Source organism: Theobroma cacao, chromosome 2 (genome assembly GCF_053813885.1).
Source record: "Theobroma cacao isolate CCN51 chromosome 2, ASM5381388v1, whole genome shotgun sequence".
NCBI lineage: Eukaryota > Viridiplantae > Streptophyta > Magnoliopsida > Malvales > Malvaceae > Theobroma > Theobroma cacao.
Window position 1 is genome coordinate 13,784,481 of NC_142640.1, and position 21,879 is coordinate 13,806,359.

The 21,879-nt window shown below is 33.7% G+C and overlaps 1 non-coding gene across 1 annotated transcript; it reads right to left on the bottom strand.

Moving 5' to 3' along the window:
• Positions 1–7,094: 7,094 nt before the first annotated feature.
• On the bottom strand, positions 7,095–7,200 carry LOC148764064 (small nucleolar RNA R71). The gene has a single exon (XR_016024930.1). It is a non-coding gene; the product is annotated as a small nucleolar RNA R71 (small nucleolar RNA).
• Positions 7,201–21,879: the final 14,679 nt, after the last annotated feature.

Sequence of the window (21,879 nt, forward strand, 5' to 3'; positions counted from 1 at the left end):
CAATTTATCGATTGGTATTTATTGCATAATTTGAATGCTATGATGAAATTGATAAATTTGATTGGTTGTGCAGAAATGATATTGACAAGATTTTCGAATCTATTATGTAATTAAATATCTCTATTACATATTAGTTTTCATTAGAGGGGGACAAGGCCTTTTAAATGATTTTATTCAAAAGTTCCAAGATTAGTCCAACCTACAAGCTAGTGTGGGTAATGACACATATCTTGAGAAAGTGAACGCGGATGATATAATGCCCATAAAATGTAACAAATGTGAATGTGGATGAGTAGGTGTCCACCATTTCAAGATTCCAATGAATGTCATGATTTGTTATTTTGATGCTTAATCTTGGTAGGATCTCATATGAATACTTAATTGTGTGATAAGTTGATTAAAACTTGGTGTAGGGGTAAAAGTACCATACGGTTGAGTTTTTTGAATGTTCCATCTATTCCCCTTATACAAGCCTGGTGTGGGGGTGAGAATACCACAACGTCAAGATTGATGAACACACCATCTTTTCCCCTTGTGAATCCTGGTGTAGGGGTAAGAATACCACAAGGTTAAGTTAGGAAAACGTACCACTTTTCTCCTTTTTAAGCCCGGTGTGAAGTAAGAATAACACAAGAATAAATAAGGTGAAACTACCTTTCTCTGTTTGTCTTTATTGATAGTATGTATTGGTATCTTAATTGTATAATGGATATTATAAAACCTATGATTGGTTACTTGTTGATTATTGTGCTTATGTGGAAATGATGATATGAATTATGATTGAGTAATACATTCATGCTATTAATGAATGATGTTGAACAAATGAGTCCAATAAATCCTTTATAATTTCTCTTTGTAAATGATTCGTAAGTTGAGTTTTATATGTTATTCTCTCTTTACACGATTTGAGTTTTAAATGTATTACTGAAAATGTTGAAGTGGAGTTACTGTTATTGAAAGGATTTATATGATTATCATGTGTTTTTGCAAAGTATGGTTTATTGCAGAAACTATCCCCTTTAACTTGTCCCCTTTCCCATTCCACTCAAAGAGTCTTTGTGACTCACTCGTTATTTTTGTTTATTTTTTTTTCAGATCAGTAGCTTGCTTGGCTATGCGACTTGTGGAGTAGTGATAATTTTATTTTATAGAATTATTTTGTCTCATTTTGTTCTTAAAAGCTAGCTAAGTTCTTGAGTTTAGGTTAAAATTTAGTTATTTTTAATAACTTTTCTAATTAGTTTATTTTTGGTAAGTTATTTTGTTTTTATGTTTATTTGTGTTAGTTTAGTTATTACTTATTAGTTTTTATGCTTTTTGTAGGATTTTAAGGAATAAGGCTTTAAATTGGTAAGGAAAGGTGTTTAAAGGACCAAAGTTTTATCTGTACATGTTGTAGTATTTTGAGAATAATGTCCACTCTAGATGTCTAAAGGAAGTGATTCTTAAGCCATTAGAAAGATAAGAGACAGAGCTACAACTTTTATGCAGATCAATTTGTTCAATTCTACATTGAAGTTGGAAAAAATTGCTTTGGGAGTTGATGAATTATAGTAGATCGTGAATGACAACTTGAAGTTAGGCCAATGCCGTGGCACAGAAGGTCTGTGCCACGACATCAAGAGCCCAAATTTGAATTTCTAGCCCAATTGTTAAAGGTTGTGGGCTGGTGCCTTGTTTGGAAGACAAGAGAGTCCTAATAAGGTTGTAACACATATTCTGAGCCTTTATAAATAGCTAATTATGCTAGGTTTAGGAGTAATACGGAGTTTTAATTTTCAGAGCAATTTACTTTTATTTTTTGTAGAAGTTAGCCATCAAGAGGTTTGAGAAGCAAGCATCAACATGGAAGATTGAAGATCAAGATTGGCAATTTTTGGTTTCTTCTTTCTTATATTTTTATTCTTGTAACTCTTGATGATTAAACTTCAAATGGTTTTATTTATTATTGCAATTATGAGTAGGTAATTTCTTTTCTCTAGGATTGCGATGGAACTCACATGTAGTTTAGATTTTTAATCTCTTTCTGATTTATTTTCAATGGTATTGGTTTGTTTATTTCAATTTGTTCTTAATGCCTTTAATTGCTTAGCTACCAATTAAATTGATTTGAAAACCTAAACATAAATTGGAAAAAGGAGTTTATTGTAGGCTAAGATTGGAATAGCATATAATCAAATTTATTTGATTGAATGAATAAATTGATTTGTATATAGGATAGGAATATACTTATATGTCATATAAAGCCTAGAATTAGAGCCTAAACTTAATGTGTCTATTTTAATTTCTATTCCCATAGGAATATAGTGTTTTGATGCAAATAGATATTTTTATAAGAGTTTCGAGAGAGTCTTATTAAAAATTGAGGACTCTAGGTTAGCAATTACATCAGTTGAATTAAATTAAGAGAGAGAGAGAGAGAGAGAGAGAGAGAGAGAGAGAGAGAGAGAGAGAGATAAGATTTAGATGAAGTGTAAGGGATATTGTAATCCTAGGCATATTTAGATTAATTTTTCTCTAATTATTATTGTTGTGATTTTTAATTTAGTTTATTGCGATTTAGTTTTATTTAATTTTTAGTTTAATTAATTGATTTCGACTGCTTGGATAAGACTAAATTGTTATAATTTTTGTAATTAACAAAATGTTAGATCAACTCTCTATGGAATTGATACTCTACTTGCCATTATATTATTTATTTGATATGTACACTTACATGTCTAGAAAATTAGTTAACAAGTGTTTGGTGCCCAGTTTACTCGTGGTAGGTGTGGTCGAGCCTTCCTTTCAACCTTTCAATGTCATCATACTTCGCAGTGAGTTGAGTTGAGTCATTGAACTGTTATGTTGATATTAAACTTGATTATGTAAATAAATGTTGATACACACATACTTGTTTATGTTTCAAATATTATGTTGAGCCTTGGATATAGGTGCATAAGAATGATAAGACTATGGTGAGTGAAGTAAAGCAATATAGGCACAAGACGCTTGCCAGACTACGATTGTTATAACTTTGTAAATATATATATGAAATGTGATAGAAACCCCATTTTACATTGAGAAATTTCATAATATAATGGTCTTGATGAAATATTTGCATATCCTTAATTGTGAATGGAAACTTATGTGAATGCAATGGATAACTAGCCCATGCATTAATGTTTTAGGCTTACTTGGACCTAGTGGGCTATGCCCATGTAGGTTCATGCATCGGTCATGATCTCTTTAGAAAATGGGATGTGACCATTAACATCTTAAAAAATCATGTTCAGCATTTTAGAACTAAGCATATTGAGATTAGACATCATTTTATTAGAGATCACGTGCTTAAGGGAGATGTTAAAATTGAATTTGTTGATACCTTACATTAATTGGTTGATATTTTTACAAAGCCTTTAAGTGAAAACCAAATTTGTAAAATTATAAGGGAATTAGGAATGATTCACGTACATGAACTTGGATTGAATTGATTTGAATATGTTTTTGATGAAGTATTATGTCTATTGTGCAACAATCTATTATGTCTATTGTGCAACAATCTTTCATTTTGATCAATCAAAAGTGATTTTAAATACTTAGAGTAAGATTTTAATTGATTAAAATCCTATTTTGATCGATTAAAATGATTCTAGAGTAGAGTTTTCAATTTTAATTGACTAAAAAAATGTTTTAATTGATTAAGTCGAGTCTGTATGAAAGAGAAGCATAAAATCAATAAAGTTTTAGTCGACCAAAAGTTACTTTAATCGATTAAAACAATTCTGTTTCAAATTAGGGGTTAATGTCAGTAAAGTTTTAATTGATTAAAATTCATTTAACTGATTAAAACAATTATATTTCAAATAGGGTCCAAAGTCAGTAACGTTTTAATCGATTAAAGTTCATTTTAATCGATTAAAACTATTTTGTGTCATTAATTAGAATTTAAAGGAACATTTTAATCGATTAAAGTAAGTTTTAACTGATTAAAAAGCTAGAATTTTAAAAAAATTGATCATGACTTTTCTCTTTCCTTTCTCATGATTTCATTTAAAACCACCATTTTTAGAATCAGTTTTTAGATACCAAATCACTTAGAGAGACCCTCTAGTGTGGAAAACCAACCAATATCTCCAAAAAGTTCAAAAACTAGAAAAATCCCTAAATCAAAACCCTAGAAATTGATGAAACCCCTCAGGTTTCGATAATGGCTGATAGAGGAAAGAGAAAGAAGAGTATTAAGGAACCTCCATGTAAGGGTACACACATCAAGCATACTATTACAAAAAACAAAAGGAAACAAACCCATGAGTTCAAAAGACATTGCAGGTAACAACTCCTCTTGATTTAAAAATAAAATGCATGGTGAAAGGTTTAAGAAATTCGCAAATATTGCAATCAATTGTGGAAAAAATGTTGATTGGTTGAGCTTTGTTAAGTTTCTCGCATATAATCAAGCTCTTAGACTTTTTGAAAACCTTAAATTAGAAAGATTGAGTGCAATTGATGATTTCAAGTATGCCCCACATTTGTTAAGGAATTTTATGCAAGCATTTACATGGATAAGAAGAATTCTAAGAATAATGAGCTTAGTGCATATGTGAATAGGAAAGAGTTTGTTAATAACCATGTGGATTTAGGGAAACTACCAAAAACAGAGTTAAGGGATGGAGAATTTGAAGTTCCAAAGGGTTTTGACCCTGATTCTGTTTGAAGGGTGATCTTTGGAAGGAATGAGAGATATGCATCAAGAGCATTACTATTGAGATCAAACATCCAAAAATGAGGTTGCTTCATCACTTTGTTGCAACAATTACACTTCATTGTTGATAACTCTATTAAAAAGATTTATTTTGACACATTTTGGGAGTTTAAGTAGTTAGATTTTGAGGTTTCAATTTTGGATTTTAGCATTTTAAGTATTTTTCTAGTTTAAGTTAAATTATAAGTTGAGTAGTTAATTTAAGTTATTTTAGTTTAATTTTACTTTAGTTTACTTTAAGAAGAGTTATTGTTGATTTCTCTCATGGTTTTTGTTGGATATTTGATGAGAAAGGTACATTTGAGGTAAAATCGCACAAGTATGGTGAAGGTTTCATTCATACATGTTGTAGTATTTCAAGGATAACTTGAGCTACAGAAGTCTAATTGATGAGATTCTTGATCCATTGGCAAGAGAAGAGAATGGGTTATAACTTTTATGTTTACCACTTCACACAGTTTGAACCTAGTCAAGGTGAAAATTGTGTTGGAAAATGTTAGATGGTTACAATTCTGCACAGCATGTTGATTGATGACTGTGGCACTGAGGGAGTTAAGGCCATAGCACTGGGAAGAGCATGGATGCGATGCTAGATAAATGGAGTGCATCATACATTTTCCCAAGGCCAGAGCATCACGACATTGAAGAAGGAGTGTCGTAGTGCCATATGATAGCCACGATGCCAAGGAAGCATGGCCACGACACCACACCATTTTCTAGAAATAAAATGTTTGACAAAAATATAGAAATTAGGTTGATTTGAACCTATTTAAAAGACCTTCTTTAAAGCATTCATTGACAGAATGGCAACAACTTTTCTGGATATATTGAGCTAAGAATCGAGCAAGAGATTAAGAGTAATTAAGAGAGATTTGAGATCAACAATGCTTGAACATTAGTTTGTTTCTTTCTTTTGTGTTATATTTATTTTCTTGACTCGAATTCATGGCTAAATTTCTTTGGATAATGTTTTTTTTAGATATCATGAACTAATCAGTTTATCTTGGATTATGGTGGATTTCTGCATGTAATTTGAATATTAGTTTCTCTTTTATTTATCATGAATAGGTATAATTTTGCTTATTCAAATAAGCTTTTATTGCCTTTAATAGCCTGATCAACAAATAATTGATTTGTGAATCTAATTGAAACTTGACAAATTGATTTTAGATTGGACTAAGATTTGAATAGTGTATATTCACGTCACTTAGGTGATCCGATTAGTGATTTAGGTAGATATACACCAATTGCCATGCATAGCCAAATTAGAACACTAGCTTAATGAACTTAATTTAATTGATTCGTATAGACATATGGTGAGCAGTTTAAGTTAGGTATTTGTGCAAGTATCTCGATGGAGACTTGTATATAGCTTTGGATGTTAGGTTAGTAAAACCACACAAGAAGGTAAATAATTAGAGAAGCTGGTATCCAATGAAGTGTTGAATAAGCCCATAATCCTAGGTTTTTAGTCTACTGTCTTTCTCAAATACATTTACTTTGTACTAGTTAATTTAGTGCTTATTTTAATTTCGTTTTCATTAATTTTCTGCAAAATTTGGTTACTTAAATAAGATTGATTTACTATAAGATTTTAGTACTTTGTAAAAATTTAGAAATAAATCCTTGTGGGAACGATACTTTACTTCTACTATATTACTTGGTTGCGATAACATGCATTTACATGAAAAATTGATAACAAGTTTTTGGCATCATTTGCCAAGGATATTGTTTTCTTTATTATTTGCTAATATTAAAATCCCACAGATTAGTCTTAAGTTAAGTTTTATTTCTTTGTTTTGCAGGCTCGTTTTGTCGTTGTATGAGAAGAGCAAAAAGATTGGAAATTTTACCTTGTGATCCAGAAATTGAGAGAAAATTCCGTAGACTTCGACGAGAAAATCAACAAGGTTTTGATCAAACAAATACAATGGAAAATTAACAGGATCAATAGCAAATCCAAGAGCGCGTAGCAACTGATAATCATTGCTTAAGGGGCTATGCTGTCCCATTGGTGCAAGGGATTTCTTCAACCATTAGAAGGCTGGCTATTTAAGCAAATAATTTCGAGATCAAGTCAGCCATCATCACCATGATTCAAACTTTAGTCTAGTTTAGGGGTCTACTAAATGATGATCCAAATAGCCATATATCAGACTTCTTAGAGATATGTGATACTTTCAAACATAGTGGGGTCACAGATGATGCAGTTCGTTTAAGGCTTTTTCCTTTTTTATGAAGGGATAAAGCTAAAGCATGGCTGAATGCGATCTCCACTAGCTCAATAATAACATGGGATGATCTTGCTCAAAAGTTCTTTACTAAGTTCTTTCTTTTAGCCAAGAAAGCGAAAATGAGGAATGATATAACATCATTCATGCAGCAAGGTTTTGAATCTTATACGAGGCCTGGGAAAGATATAAAAAATTACTTCGGTGTTGTCCTCATCATGGTCCTTTAAAGTGGCCTCAGGTGCAAACTTTTTACAATGGTTTGAGTGGTCATGTTTCGACTACCATTGATGTTGTTGCAAAAGGAGTTTAAATGGCTAAATCAATTGATTAGGCATATGTTTTGTTAGAAGAGATGGTTGGAAACAACTACCAATGGCCAGTAGAGCGATCAATGTACAGGAAAGTAGCTAAAATTCATGATGTAGATGCTTTTTTAGCATTATCTGCATAGGTAATATGTCACGACTCGAAACTCCCATCGGGCCCGTGACAACAGTCGCGACGTCCCGATAGGCATTTACTACCCTGAATGCCGATCGGAACCCCGCAAGGCTTAGCATCAACTTTCGCATCTTCTCGGTGAGCAACGGTTATTAAATCTCGTATTTCAAGAAATCATAAGTCATTTCCAAATCAAAACAATAAAATATTATTTTTTGGCTCACAGGGGCATTTTCGTCATATTTCTTCAAAAATACCGAAACCCTCCAAAAACATGGTGTAAAAGCTAAATATGTTCATACATACTTTAAATAAGATAACTAAAGTATAAAATTACTTTTACAGTAACACATGGGCCCCCAACTGACCAAGAAGGTGTAGGGCTACGAACCCTTATTTTCTAGGATGTAACTTCGAGATTAATTCTCGTCTTAATCAACTATCAACAAACTGTCTTGAGCCTAAAAAATGGATAGGAAGAGGGTTGACATTACATAATCCCAGTGAGTAAACAATTACCATCAAAAGCATCTAAAGCCGAGTAGATGGAGATAATATAAAAACGTTATATCTCAATAATGTTCATAACGCAAAATTCGTTTCAATCTATACCAAACAATTTCTTTTCATCAAAATTTTCCGGCTTATGAATTTCCTAACTTGGCCCATGCCAGAATCATTCTCGTGGGTACTTTCTTCAAGGTATTCCACTGAGACTGCCAAGGCTGTTAAATGTCTCATACCCATAAACATGTTTTCGCATCTGACACACAACCGTTCTTTGGCGTTAGCTGAGTCTAACTCTCACGTGGTGGCCCGAACGTGAGGTGCACTCAAATCTTACCTCAGGAGATACTTCATCCAACATCTCCCCTTGAAGGTAAATATATAATTGGGTTACCGTACCCCTCTCATAGGCAGTCCACGGAAACCCCCACCACTACAGTGATCGTTTAATATACCACTAGACCTATAAAATTTTCAGTAGCATAATATGGTGAATAAAATGTAATCCAGTCTACCGAGACCAATCAAAAACTGTTCATATATTTTATGCCAACCCCAAAAATTTAGCCATCATGCTACCATAGTGTCATAAGCCACAATTTCAATAACATATAAAATCATAAATTCAACACAGTCTCCATATACTCAATTTTTCCAAAACAATATTTGATTTCAAAATCAGTATAAATCTCATTTTTATTAAAAAACATTTTAATTGGAAAATATAATATTTTATAATTTAAACTCACCATTCAATAAAAGCATCAAACAAGTATAATTACTCTAGATATTTAAGACGATAAATTGTCCACTCACAATTCTAGGAGTCGATATACTCCTAACCCCAGACTTCAAGCACAATCTCTGTACTTTTACCAGTGTAATTTGCTTACCACCTATCCACAATGTACAATACATAATTCACCACATTAATGCTTGACCATTATAAAATCAATTCAGGCTCGGTGTATATGCATGATATGATATGCAACTTATTCGACTACCGCTTAAATGCGATGCTGACCTAATTCGGCCTATTACCCGATTAAATGACAATTGTGTCCGATTTGGCTCCAAATTGCTCCATTTTATTTCTAATATTTCAATTCACTAAATACAATTCCAATAATCTATAATTCAGCCTAACAACCCTCACAATTCTTCTTGAAAATTTCGGCCATTGTGGTGCACTATCACTAAAAATTTTCCCATTCCATTTTCTCACCATAAATCATCATTTCATCAAATTTTCAACCAATTCACTTGATCACAAAATCAATTCATTACTTCTACACTTCACATAGGGTTCGGCCATTGAAGGTTCATGGGGAAAATAGATTCTTTTCTTGTTGTTTTGTTTCTAAACATGCTTAACTAACTCTAAACACCAACATAACTCAAAATCAAACAATTCCAACATCATTTCTCTCACCAAACCCATTCGGCCAGCCTTGATTTCCCCATGAAAACATACAATCCAACCATGGAAATTAAGGAGAAATGCATGGGTAAGGTAAATCACTAGCAAAATCAAAGAAATTTTACCATTGCTTGATCAAATCCTTGAATTCCAACACTTTCTCTTTGATTTTTCCCACTTAGGGTTTGTTCTTCCTTGGTTTCTCTTCTCTTCTGGTTTGGCCGACCACTAAGGGAGAAATGGGCTGATTTTTATGCCTTTTTATAAAGAAATAATAAAATAATAAAAGCATGACACATGGCATTTCCTTATTGGTTCAAATTTTAAATATTTGACTTTTAATTCTTTAATTCTCCACCACACATTTCTCATGTTTATCCATTTCTATTGTCACGATCCAAATTTCGGGCCATGACTGGTGCATGGGCCCAATAGACATAGTCCACTAAGCCGAAGCAAGCCTATTAATCTGACATGTTCATCATTCCATCATAAACTGCTAAGTCATATTTCATAACTTAGAATTCAAAATAATACTACACATTGCCATCTCATACTGGCATACCAAACAAGTGTATATACATTGTCTACAACATGTATCTTAACAATTTACATTAGGTTCGTCTATAGACAACAAAATAATACTCGACTTCCAACGGAGGGACTCAGACGAATGTACAACTATTGAATGCCAAGACACCTACCAAAAGATGGATATAAGTCTACAAGGACACCTCGTCCTAGTTACCAGCTTCCTCGTCATCTGAAAACATGAAGTTGAAAACGGTGAGTATAAACCCAGTGAGTGAACAAGGAAGGGAACAAGCAACAAGGGAGAATTTAAAATCATGATGCACTTGTTTCAAAACAATGCAATTTAGTTCCATTCATATTAAAAACCCCTCATCAAGCCCTTAAATGATTAATCATTTGAAAATTATGAACCCATATATAACAAACCATTTGAAGAATGAAAGCTTCAATATTACACAAGCAAGTCAAATACGACAATGAATCTTCGCTGCAGCGAAAAGGTAGCAAGAATGAATTTTCGTTGCAGCGATGTTGGGATTTAGTTATTAGCCGAACGAGGGTTTCTCAATTGGTTGAGGGTTTCTCACTAAACCTCATCATTTTAAACTTAACTCATTTAATCCTTAATGTTGGAAGTCCATGCTCCGATATGGTAGCAAAGAAATGAAAGATAGGGCAGCAATTGGACAAGATAGAAAACCAAAACAGAAGGTTTTTTGCTGCAACGAGATTCAGCGAAATTGTGACCCAGAAACAGAATGTTTCTCGTTGCAGCGAAATTGTAACCTAGAAACAGAAAGTTTCTCACTGCAGCGAGAATGAATTTCGCTGTAGCGAAATGCATCCCCACTGCAGCGAGTTTTCGACCAGCCTACCCCTCAAAAACCCGATAGTTTCTCGCTACAGCGAGAATGATTTTTGTTGCAGCAAGAAATAGGGCACTAATGCAAAATTTGCCCTTCTTCCAAAGGAAAAACCACCTTGCTGAAATGTCCAAACTAACATGAAACACATAACAATTTCCCAAGGTTTAACATGTCAAGTTTCACATGCATTACAACCATAAACCATTATCCATTAATTTCCTCTAACACACATATTTACATATGTATATATGTATACGTATATACCCATCATCATCATCATCACTAGCTCATGCGCACTCCCTACTCGCGCATGGTTGGGTCATCACCAGGTTATGCGCATTCCCTACTCGCACAAAATCGGGTCATCCTCGGCTTATGCGCACTCCCTACTTGCACATAGCCGAGTCAATATAATTACACAATATTATATTCAAACATATATGTATATCAACATAATGCAGCTACATAAAAATCCATAATAACCACATATCATAACATAAACCATTTCTCAAGAGCTTGTTCCCAAGGCATTCATTTTTGAGAAAAGTTGTATAAAATCATTTAAACACTTTGTACAAAACAATCATATTCCCAAAAACAATTTTGATAGGCAGTCCACTCACCGATTGATTGTAGAGGCTTTAGATGACTCCAATTCCCCTAATTGTCCAAATGAGATGATGGGGCTTCCTTAGAACCTAGGATCACATTAGCATAAACAGTAGGTCAATTCACACACTATGAACCCTAAAAGGTATCTCTTAGCTAGCTTTCAATTGCCACATTAAATGGCTATCTATGTTCACTATCTTAATCACTAAAAAGTAATGAACATACTCAACAATAAAACAGCTCATACTCCCAATTACCAGCCATTATTCACAGCTAAAAACCAAGCTTAATTCATCACTTACCCTAGGGCTCATTTGTAGTCAAATTCTCTTCCAATTGCTTCCAAATCAATGGGTAATTCTCTCTTTTCTCTCTAAAATGCCCAGCTAGTGAAAGAAAGTATGGAAATAAACTTTACCAAGGGTTTTGAAGTGAGAGAGTGAAAGAACACTAGGGTTCTAGTCAAAAGGGCTCAAAAGTATGAAAACTAGAGCTAGAGAGAGAAGATTTTACAAGCTACATATCAAGCTTCCATGGAGGTTTTGAAGAAATGTGAGAGAAAAGAAGAAGAAGAAGATAAGCTGTTGGAAAATGGGAGAAGAAGCTGCTAGAAGAAAGTATTTATAGGCCAATCTTATCCATTCCACTTAAAATTACCAAATTACCCCTCCACCAATTAACTTACTCTCCTCTAATCTTTTATGCAATCTTTTTGTTCTTTTGACATTGGAACAAGGTCCATAATGTTCTAGACATACTCGGGTTCATGAAAACATAAAATTTTAACCCGAGGTGAAAAATGACCATTTTACCCCTACCATGAAAATCATCCAAATTTTGGTTTCCTTTCCATTTTACCCCTAATTTCACCATCCATTTATGCCTTAGGCCTACTTAGACCATAATATTGTTTAAAAATCTTACTTTAATGGGCTTACTAAGAAAATGACGAAATTACCCCTAATCAGGGATAAAGGTCAAGGTCTCATATCTATGATGAATAAAATCTCTTGATCTTGACAAGTGTCGGGGGTGAAAATTTACCAATTTGCCCCTGAGGTAGTAAAATTACCGTTTTTTTACCCCTATACTTCAAAAACACCGAGAATTAAAATTTTTCACTTATAAACCTCAAATCATACTCCAATACTCAAATCATACTCCAATAAGTCAAATGGGGCCAAAAAAATCTTTTCTAAAAACTCCCATTTTGTCCCCAGGTGGCAAATGACCATTTTACCCCTAAATAGTGAAAATTTCGGTTTGACTCCAAATTGATCCTCGAACTCTGAATTACCATTTTGAGTCATCCTTGGACCGTGAAACTCTTAATTTCACCTTAAAATTCCTATTTGAACTAGTACGAGGCTTAATCGACTTAATGGTACCATTAGGGGTAATATCGTCTTTTAACGATTTCTCAAACTTTCTAAATATGCAAACATTCTATTGAGCATGTAAATGACGTCATAATTATTTTATAGAACAGGGTTTGACATAATAGCTCTAATTAAGACAATTGAATTGTTTGGTACTAACTCCATCCAAAGTTCTTTTGTAGCTTGTAAATATTGTGGAGATAACCATGCAAGCCATTAGTGTTCAAGTTTGACAAAAACAATGCAGTTTATGGAAAATAGACAATAAAATAACCCTTACTCCAATACTTATAACCTAGGGTGGAGGAACCATCCAAACTTCTCTTGGGTCAATAATCAAGAATCATTCTTAAACTCAAGGCCGAATGCACCTTCGAGATTTTAACAGCAAGTAAAAATGCCTATATCAGAAACGAAGCCAGCTGTGGAGGATTTGTTAAGTCGATATATGACACACATTGATAGCATCATTCAAAGTCAAGTAGCATCACTACGAAATTTTGAGATTCAAGTTGGTCAACTTGCGAATTTATTAAACAATAGAGCTCAGGGGACCTTATCCAATGATATAGAGGTGAATCTTGGGAGAAAAGGTAAGGAACAGGTTATGGTAATCACCCTGAGAAGCGGTAAAGAGGTTGAAAGTAGTGTTAGGCAAGCTAGGCTTCAAGATAAGCGTGTTGAGAATGAAATAATGATTGAGACAACTGACAAGCAATTTCAAGAGAAGGAAGCAAAGGGAACCCTACCACCACCAACCTTTCCTCAATGCTTCCAAAAACAAAAGTGTGATAGACACTTCCAAAAGTTTCCCTAGATATTCAAAAAGCTTCATATAAACATTCCTTTTGCAGAAACTTTGGAGCAAATGTCGTTATATGTGAAGTTTTTGAAAGACATATTGATGAAGAAGAAGAAATTGTAGGATTTCGAGACGGTTACACTCATTGAGGGGTGTAGTGAGATAATCTAGATCATGCTTCCACCAAAGCTTAAGGATCCAAGGAGTTTTTCTATCCTTTGTTCAATTGGTAATGTTAATTTTTTGAAAGCTTTGTGTGATTTGGGTGCCGCGGTCTCAATTATGCCTTTATCTGTTGCTAAGGGACTCAAACTGATGGAGATTCAACCTACTACAATCATCGTGTAGCTAGCAAAGAAAACAATAAGGCATTATTGTGGGATTATAAAGGATATCTTGCTTAAAGAAAGGAAATTGTACATTTTAATTGGACTTCCTTGTGCTTGAGATGGAGTAGGATCAAAAAGTTTCGATCATATTGGGACGTTTATTCTTGGCTATTGCAGGTGCATTCGTCGATGTAAAGGAAGGCAAAATAACATTCAAAGTTGGAGAGGAGGTTGTCGAATTTACTATTTCTAATGCAACTGAGTCTCTTTCAACCATAGATCATTGCTATAAAGTGGATTTAGATGATGAAGGTAAAGGTAATCCTACTTCAACACCTATAAGTAAGCCAGTACCAATTTTTGAGTTAGAGTCATCGCCACCACATCTCAAAACTAAATAATGTTATAAGGAACATGATTCACCACCTTCGAGTAATCTTAATTTTAAGGTGGGATAACAAGTGTTACTAACCAAATCAGTCAAACTCTTTCCATGGAAACAAAAATCAAGGTGGTCATGTCCTTATATGGTGGTTAAGGTCTATCCATGTGGTACAATAGATATTTGTAGTGAAGCTACAGAAACATTGGGAGTGAACGGGCAGCGTCTTCAACATTATTTGGGAGGTGAATTGGATCGCCAAAGATCCTCAATCACTCTAGTAGATAGCAATAAAGGGGTGTCATACTCAAGTTATTGACTATAAAAAAGTGCTTTTTGGGAGGTAACCTAAGTTTCTCAACATAGTTTATTTTTGTCTTTATTTTTAATTTGTGTTATTTATAATTTTTAGGATATCATTTTATGTTTCTTTCCTTTTAATTGTTTTATGTTTGATTTTGCAAGTCTTAAGATTACATAAGGTAAGTGAAATTTTTTTAATTAAAAAAAATGATGCCGCGTCGCCAAGCAAGTCAACACCACGGTGCTGCCTCATTTTTTATACAAAAACTTGAAAGGAGGTCGCTGAAGCGCTAAGGACTGAGTGCTGTGATAGTGCACGAAGACCTAGCCCATACAATGGGCTAGGCCTAGGGCATAGCGATGGCCAAAAAGTATCGCCATGGCACCATGTCAAGGGCTTTTAATTTAAAACCCTCGCTCTCACTCTTCATCCCATATTTTCTCATCTTTTGAGGTTCGTTCTCTCTCTCTCTAAAATTAGGATTTCTCTTTCTACCTTCCACTCATTGCAAAGCCATCATAAAATTTTTGTATTAAATTGTCACAGCCTAAATTTCGGACCATGACCGGCGCATAAGCCTAACGGGCATAGCCCACTAAGCCCAAGCAGGCCTTTTTATGCAATTTTAATCATCATTCCCAACCATCATTTCTAAAACCACATATTGTAATTCTCTACTATAATTATTTCAGTAACCTTTTATAGCAACCCAATATTCACATTCATATTATGTTAAAATAATGTTACTCGTTTGTCAGCCTATAATGGCATCAGTAATCAAATATACATATTTGATTTTTCTAACATGAATCTGAGTGGTTTACATTACTTATATGTATACATAAGCATACGACTCTTGACCATCAGCGGAGTGACTGTGGGTAAGGGTACAGCTACTGAGATGCCATAGTACCTACCAAGAAGACGAGCATATGTGTGCGACTCAATCTAGGTCCCAACTACCTCCAAATCTAAAAACATGAATTTTAAAAACGTGAGTATAAAACTCAATGAGTGAACATAAGAAGGGAACAAGCAATCAATAGAAAGAATTTGGAAATCATGATGCACTTGTTTCAAAAATACAATGCAATTGATTTAGTTTCTTACTAAAAACCTATCATTTCAAACTTTGATTAATAACCTCATAGTGTTGCAAAAACCCAAGATCAATCCATGAAGTTAAATGGGTGAAAAATATGTTAAAATCAAGCAAGGTAGCAAGCATGGCAGCAAGTTTCTCACTGTAGTGAAGTTCATTCTCCCTGTAGCGGGATTCAGGGTGCCAAAACAGAAAGTTTCTCGTTGTAACGAGAAATAGTGTTAGTTTGCATATATTTCAGTTTTTCTATCATATCTACCCTTACAGAAGTCCAATTGACCTTATGTTTATACCATTAGAAAGCTAAGAGACAAGGCTATAACTTTTATGTTTAGCACTTTTCCCAGTTCGGAAGAGAAAGTGGTCAAAATCTTCATTAAAGTGAAAGCACTGTATTAGAACCTGAGAGTTTCTCGCTGCAGCGAGATTTATTTTCTCTACAGCGAAATTTCCTCGTTGCAATGAGATTCATTCTCGCTGTAGCAAGAAACAGGGCTGGCTTATGCCCTCACCACCTGAGAGTTTCTCGCTGCAGCGAGATTCAGGGCAAATGACAAATAAGGGTTTTTCACATGCCACAAAATCCATCCTTACCATATTGCACATCAAAGTGAACACATTGACAATAATCAAGTTATCAACATTCAAAAAAATCAAATATTATAATCATAAACTTGCTATCACATATACATATATAAACATAGATAAACAAGTACACCGCTCCATTTCATTCATCATCATAGCTGGGTTATCATCATCATCAGCTTATACACACTCTCTACTCGCACATAGCTGGGTCATCATCATCATCGGCTTATGTGCACTCCCTACTTGCACATAGCCGGGTCAATATCATCACACAACATATTCATCAATGCACAACATATATTCATATATATATATACATACCAACATAATATAGGAGCACATGGATTCATTCTTTTGCACATTTCACATTTTAGCAACATCAAAACATTTTATCAAGGGCTTGTTCCCTAGCACACAATTTTAAAGAAAAGTTGGTTAAAATCATTCAAATGTTTTGTGCAAATGCATTCACATTCCCAAAACAATTTTGAAATGCAAGTTCACTCACCGGTCTTGTTGATTCTTTAATCGATTCTAACTTTGATTATTGCTTGAAACGGACATGTGAGGCCTCGTTGGAACCTATCACACACACACAATATCACTACCAACCCATTGCATAAATACATTTCTAAAAGCTATTTCTTAAATCAAGCTCTACTTGCTATTCCTAACTAGCTTCCAATTACCTTTTGATTAGCTATCTATTCTCTCTACTATAGTATCACTAGAAATAAATAAACAAAGCTCAACAATAAAACAACTCACAACTTCAATTACTAGCCATTATCAATAACCTAAAATCAATCCTCATTCATTACTCACCTTGGTGGATTTGTAGTTGAATTCTTTCTCAAGAATACTCAAGCTATCATGGAAAATCCCTCTTTCTCTCTCTAAACTTCCAGCTAGTGAGAGGACGTATGGAAGGAAGACTTTTCAAGGGTTTTAAAATGAGAGAGTGAAAGAGCACAAAGGTTCTATGAAAAAGTGCACAAAAGCATAAAAATTAGAGAGAGAGAGAGAGAGTTATGGAAGCTGCAAAGCAAGCTTCCATGGAGGATAAAAGGAACGTGAAATGGGAGGAAGAAGAAGAAGGAGAAGCTGTTGGAAGTTGTTGGAGCTCAGATATTTATGCTTCAAGTTAATCCAAAATTCCACCGAATTTACCAAAATGCCCTTAACATGGTGGCTTTGTCTTCCTCCCATCCTTTGTGCAACCTTTTTGCTCTTTTGACATAAAAAAAAAGTCCATAATAGTCTAAAGGTACTCGGGTTCACGAAACTTAAAAATTTAGGCCTAAGATGCAAAATGACCATTTTGCCCTTATCGTGGAAATTATCATTATTTTTATCTTCCTCATTTATTTACCATCATAAACATCATTCATTCATTCCTTAGGCCTATTTAGACCTTAATAGCATAAAAAAAACCCATTCGTAGGAGCTCACCAAAAGAAATTATGAAATTACCCCTAGTCCGCATTATCTCGTCTACTTCTAGTTATGTGCCTATGGAGATCTAGATTTCACAGGTTCACTTCTGAATTACCCTTTTAACTCAGTAATCAACCTTAATTGGCATCCGTAAACTTTATTAGCTACAGTATCAAAATACGGGGTACTACATAAATCACTATTTTGTGGCAAGTAAGCTTGCACCATCACATCATTCTCCAAATTTTTTGCATTCTCCATTCAAGTAAGTATCTTTCTTTTATATATTTTCAAATTTGTTAGCATTAAATATTGCGGAAGAATCAAAGTTGTTGATGAATGGGTAAATGATTTTTTGCAAGATTGGAATAGATGTGTTGGATTTTACTCACCTTTACATTGATTTATGGTGAATTTAGTTGTTAGATAAGGATGAATCGTGAACATAAAATTTTGCATTAGCATGGAATTTGAAGGTAGTGCAATATGTGTACAAATAGTGATTTTATTATTTAATGGTTAATCTAATTAGGTTGTGGATGCTTATTTTAGGGATATTATATATATATATATATATATTTGTGAATAAGTGATGGAACCCAGGAAAAGAACTCGAGGTAGTAGTAGTGGGAATCTATTTGATCGAAGCAAATTTGTGTCTGTTGATGCAGCTGAGAGACATATCCAATCACTAGTGCATAAAGTCCTCGATTCTGGAATGTGGCATTGATCTCCATCCTAAGCTATTTGGTTTTATTCGTAGGGTTATCTCTGAACAACAATGGGAGAAATTTTGTGAACAACCTAAGGCAGCGGTATTAACTATTGTTCGCAAATATTATGCTAATGCTACTGACCATGTGAATGGCCAAGTTTTTGTTAGAGGATGTTAGGTACATTTTGATAGTCTAAAGATCAATCAATTCTATAGCTTACCTGATATTGACAATGATGAGTACGACCAATTCATGACTGGTAACATTGATTTGTATAGGGTTCTTAGAGTGCTTTGTGATGAAGGGCCAAATGGAAAATGATTAAAGGCATACCTATGTCTTTTAAGGCTAGTGCCATGAAGATTGTTCATAATCTTTGGTATCATTTTTTGGTAGTGAGGTTACTTTTTGTGAAACATATTAGTGACATGACAAGGGATAGAGCTATTTTACCATATGCAATTGTTTCTTTAATGTCAATGACTGTAGGACAAGTGATATTCAATAGCATTGTTCAAACGGCTTGCTCGCCTCATGATGGACTATGGTTTCCATGTTTGATCATAGCCTTGTGCAAGAAGGTAGGTGTGAATTGGGATAAGAATGAAGAATTTTTGTAGCCTAAAGCTCTTTTGGATGTGGGAATTATGCATTGATTTTATGCTTGAGAGTTGTCAAGTGTTTAGGGAGTTCTCTTTCTCTTCCACCCCATCCACCACCATGAAGGACACCTTAACATTTTTCCATGTCTCAAAGGATGGAAAGGCTTGAACTTCGAATGGATCACCAGGCGGCATGTCTGTAATCCATTGAGTAGATGATGCGCGCTTATGCCGAGCATGTTGGTATGGATATGACTTATTTTCCTACTCTACCAGACGATCCCACAGTGGAGGACTCGAATGATGAAGATAATGAAAATGATGTCTAGAAATGAATTTCAAGTCAGGGGAGTATTCCTTTACCTTACTTTTCTTAACATTAAGGACAATGTTATTTGTAAGTTTGGGGGGGGGAATTTTAAGTTAGTCGTTAAGTTAGTGAATTTTCATTTAATTTGATGCATTTTCTTTAAAAAAAAGAAAAAAAATATTTGAGCTAGATTTAATTGCTCCAATTTCTTTTAATTTACCAAATCCAATGATGAGAACTTAGTTATACTCCTATCTTGATTCTTCGAAACATATGGATATTTTTTTGAGTGTTATGTAAATTCTTATGCTAAGCTTCATTGTTGGGTTGAGATTTCTATATTTTGAGCACTTTGTCTTCTGCTTAGATTCATTGTATGTGTTTAGCGAAGGTTTATGTGAATGTGAATTTTTGACTAATGAATTGAGTTTTAGAATTTGTTTGATTCTCTCTCGAGGTGAAATCCTAGACTATACTCTTAGTTAGGAAGATGATTTATGCCATTTTTGGACTGGTTAAGCTTTTTTAGTTTTCCTTTACATAAATTATCCTTAGTTTCTCCTGTTGAGCCTAATGAAACCTTTTCTTGGTTTGAACACTTAATTATTAGCCTAGACCTTTAAATAAATAATTTCAATTGTTTCATCCTTCTTTTCTAAGTGCATAAGTCAATTTAGGAAGTATTAGGAGCTAAATAGTGAAAGAGGTAGTAAGGATGAAAAATGACGAAAAGTTCAAAAGCATGGTTATATTCATCTTGCTACCCAATAAAATTAATAAGTTTGAGGGTGTGAAATTGAGAAAAAGAAACAAAAAAAAAAAAGGAAAGAAAGAAAAAAGAAAAAGATTGAAGTGTTAAACAAAAGAAAAATCTTGATGAAAAAGGGGTGCATTTGGGGAAGGAAAATAAAGCTCAAAATAAAGGTGATTATTGAATTGGTTCTAGTGATTTCTAGTTAAGTATTTTCTTCGTTTAGGCTATTGCATTTTGTTCTATGTTTTGCTCGAGGACTAGTAAAATTTTAAGTTTGGGGGTGTGATAACTTTATTATATAGAGTTATTTTGACACATTTTGGGGGCTTAAGTAGCTAGATCTTTGAGGTTTTAGGTTTGTATTTTAGCATTGTAAGTGTTTTGCTAGTTTAAATTAGATTACTTATTGAGTAATTAATTTAAGTTATTTTAGTTTAATTTTACTTTATTTTGCTTTAATTTACTTTAAGAAAAGTTATTGTTGATTTCTCTTATGGGTTTTGTAGGATATTTGATGAGAAAGGTACATTTGAGTTAAAATCATACAAGTATGGTGAAGGCTTTGTTTGTATATGATGCAGTATTTTAAGGATAACTTGAGATACAGAAGTCCAATTGATGAGATTCTTAATCCATTGGAAAAATAAGAGAACGACTACAACTTTCATGTTTACCACTTGACCCAGTTCGAATCCTATTGAGGTGAAAATTATGTTGGAAGATGGTAGACGATTGTAGTTCCACATAGCATGTTGATTGGAGGCTACGACGCTGAAAGAATTAAGCTCGTGGCACTGAGGGAGTTAAGGTTGCAGCACTAGGAAGAACATGACCACAGTGCCATAAGATAGCCGTGGCGCCACAGCGCCAAAGAAGCATGGCCATGGTGCCACATTGTTTTCCAAAAATAAAATGTTTGACGAAAATATGATAATTAGGTTGATTTGAACCTATTTAAAGGGCCTTCAAAGCATTCATTAAGAGAACGATAACATCTTTTCTGGGGATATTGAGTTAAGAATCAAGTAAGAGATCAAGAGTAATTGAGGGAGATTTGAGATCAACAAAGTTTCAACATTAGTTTATTTCTCTCTTTTGTGTTATATTAATTTTCTTGACTTGAATTCATGTCTAAATTTCTTTGAATAATGTTTTCTTTAGATATCATGAACTAATTTGTTTATCAAGAATTATGTGAGTTCAACATGTAGTTTGAATATTAGTTTCTATTTTATTTACCATGAATGGGTATAGTTTTGCTTATTCAAATATGTTTTTAATGCCTTTAATTGCCTAATCAACAATTAATTGATTTGTGAATCTAATTGAAACTCAATAGAGAGATTTTGGATTAGACTAAGATTTGAATAATGTATGTTCATATCACTTATACGCTAATTGCCATACATAGCCAAATTAAGACACTAGCTTTATGAACTTAATTTAATTGATTCTTATAGACATATAGGGAACTAATTAAGTTAGGTATTTGTGCAAGCATCTCATTGGAGACTTGTACATAGCTCTGGATCCTAGGTTTGTAAAACCACTCTGGAAGGTAAACAATTAGAGAAGCTGGTATCAGATGAAGTGTTGAATGAACCCGTAATCTTGGTTTTTAGTCTAATGTCTTTCTCAAATACATTTACTTTTTTCTAGTTAATTTAATGCTTATTTTAATTTCATTTTTATTAATTTTTTACAAATTTCGGTTACTTAAATAAGATTGATTTGTTATAAGATTTTAGTACTTAGTAAAAATTTAGGAACAAATCTTTGTGGGAACAATAACCTATTTTTATTATATTACTTGGTT